Genomic DNA, 2,815 nt, shown 5'->3' on the forward strand with positions numbered 1-2,815 from the left:
CCAATTCTGGCGTTAAACGCCGGGCTGGTGCTCATTTCTGGCGTTTAACGCCAGCTTTTTGCCCTTTCCTGGCGTTTAACGCCAGTCTGGTGCCCCTTTTTGGCGTTAAACACCCAGAATGGTGCCAGACTGGGCGTTAAACGCCCATTTGCTGCCCTTACTGGCGTTTAAATGCCAGCAAGGTTTTTCTCCAGGGTGTGCTGTTTTTCTTTTTATTTTTCATTATGTTTTTGCTTTTTCAATTGATTTTGTGACTTCCCATGATCATCAACCTACAGAAAACATAAAATAACAAAAGAAAATAGATAAATATAACATTGTCTTGCCTCCCAACAAGCGCTTCTTTAATGTCAGTAGCTTGACAGTGGGCTCTCATGGAGCCTCACAGATACTCAGAGCAATGTTGGAACCTCCCAACACCAAACTTAGAGTTTGAATGTAGGGGTTCAACACCAAATTTAGAAGTTGGTTGTGGCCTCCCAACACCAAACTTAGAGTTTGACTGTGAGGGCTCTGTTTGACTCTGTTTTGAGAGAAGCTCTTCATGCTTCCTCTTCATGGTAACAGAGGGATATCCTTGAGCCTTAAACACAAGGGATTCTTCATTCACTTGAATGATCAATTCTCCTCTGTCAACATTAATCACAGCCTTTGCTGTGGCTAGGAAGGGTCTGCCAAGGATGATGGATTCATCCATGCACTTCCCAGTCTCTAGGACTATGAAATCAGCAGGGATGTAATGGTCTTCAATTTTTATCAGAACATTCTCTACAAGTCCATAAGCTTGTTTTCTTGAATTGCCTGCCATCTCTAGTGAAATTCTTGCAGCTTGTACCTCAAAGATCCCTAGCTTCTCCATTACAGAGAGAGGCATGAGGTTTATACTTGACCCTAAGTCACACAGAGCCTTCTCAAAGGTCATGGTGCCTATGGTACAAGGTATTGAAAACTTTCCAGGATCCTGTCTCTTTTGAGGTAATCTCTGCCTAGTCAAGTCATCCAGTTCTTTGGTGAGGAAAAGAGGTTCGTTCTCCCAAGTCTCATTACAAAATAACTTGTCATTTAGCTTCATGATTGCTCCAAGGTACTTGGCAACTTGCTCTTCAGTGACATCTTCATCCTCTTCAGAGGAAGAATACTCATCAGAGTTCATGAATGGCAGAAGTAAATCCAATGGAATCTCTATGGTCTCATTATGAGCCTCAGATTCCCATGGTTCCTCATTAGGGAACTCATTGGAGGCCAGTGGACGTCCATTGAGGTTCTCCTCAGTGGCGATCACTGCCTCTTCCTCCTCTCCAAATTCGGCCATGTTGATGACCTTGCACTCTCCTTTTGGATTTTCTTCTGTATTGCTTGGAAGAGTACTAGGAGGGAGTTCAGTAATTTTCTTGCTCAGCTGACCCACTTGTGCCTCCAAGTTTCTAATGGAGGATCTTGTTTCAGTCATGAAACTTTGAGTGGTTTTGATTAGATCAAAGACCATGGTTGCTAAGTCAGAGTGGCTCTGCTTAGAATTCTCTGTCTGTTGCATAGAAGATGATGGAAAAGGCTTGCCATTGCCAAACCTGTTTCTTCCACCATTATTGTTGTTGAAACCTTGTTGAGGTCTCTGTTGATCCTTCCATGAGAGATTTGGATGATTTCTCCATGAAGGATTATAGGTGTTTCCATAGAGTTCTCCCATGTAATTCACCTCTTCCATTGAAGGGTTCTCAGGATCATAAGCTTCTTCTTCAGATGAAGCGTCCTTAGCACTGCCTGGTGTAGCTTGCATTCCAGACAGACTTTGAGAAATCATATTGACTTGCTGAGTCAATATTTTGTTTTGAGCCAATATGGCATTCAGAGTATCAATCTCAAGAACTCCTTTCTTCTGATTCGTCCCATTGTTCACAGGATTCTTTCAGAAGTGTACATGAATTGGTTATTTGCAACTATTTCAATGAGTTCTTGAGCTTCTGTAGGCGTCTTCTTCAGATGAAGAGATCCTCCAGCAGAGCTATCCAATGACATCTTAGACAGTTCAGATAGACCATCATAGAAGATACCTATGATGTTCCATTCAGAAAGCATGTCAGAAGGACACTTTTTGATCAATTGTTTGTATCTTTCCCAAGCTTCATAGAGGGATTCACCTTCCTTTTGTCTGAAGGTTTGGACTTCCACTCTAAGCTTACTCAATTTTTGAGGTGGAAAGAACTTTGCCAAGAAGGCATTGACTAGCTTTTCCCAAGAGTTCAGGTTTTCTTTAGGTTGTGAATCCAACCATATCCTAGCTCTGTCTCTTACAGCAAAAGGGAATAGCATAAGTCTGTAGACCTCAGGGTCAACCCCATTGGTCTTGACAGTGTCACAGATCTGCAAGAATTCAGCTAAAAACTGATGAGGATCTTCCAATGGAAGTCCATGAAACTTGCAATTCTGTTGCATTAGAGAAACTAATTGAGGCTTAAGCTCAAAGTTGTTTGCTCCAATGGCAGGGATAGAGATGCTTCTCCCATAGAAGTCGGGAGTAGGTGCAGTAAAGTCACCCAGCACCTTCCTTGCATTGTTGGCATTGTTGTTGTTTTCGGCTGCCATGGTTTCTTCTTCTTTGAAGAATTCTGTTAGGTCCTCTACAGAGAGTTGTGCTTTAGCTTCTCTTAGCTTTCGCTTCAAGGTCCTTTCAGGTTCAGGGTCAGCCTCAACAAGAATGCTTTTATCTTTGCTCCTGCTCATATGAAAGAGAAGAGAACAAGAAAATATGAAATCCTCTATGTCACAGTATAGAGATTCCTTGAGGTGTCAGAGGAAAAGAAGAATAGAAGGAAGA

The 2,815-nt window shown here is 42.2% G+C and overlaps 1 non-coding gene across 1 annotated transcript; it reads left to right on the forward strand.

Moving 5' to 3' along the window:
- Window positions 1–2,070: 2,070 nt before the first annotated feature.
- Window positions 2,071–2,178, forward strand: LOC130983734 (small nucleolar RNA R71). The gene has a single exon (XR_009087712.1). It is a non-coding gene; the product is annotated as a small nucleolar RNA R71 (small nucleolar RNA).
- The last annotated feature ends 637 nt before the right edge of the window (window positions 2,179–2,815 follow it).

Source organism: Arachis stenosperma, chromosome 5, assembly GCF_014773155.1.
Source record: "Arachis stenosperma cultivar V10309 chromosome 5, arast.V10309.gnm1.PFL2, whole genome shotgun sequence".
NCBI classification, from domain to species: Eukaryota; Viridiplantae; Streptophyta; class Magnoliopsida; order Fabales; family Fabaceae; genus Arachis; species Arachis stenosperma.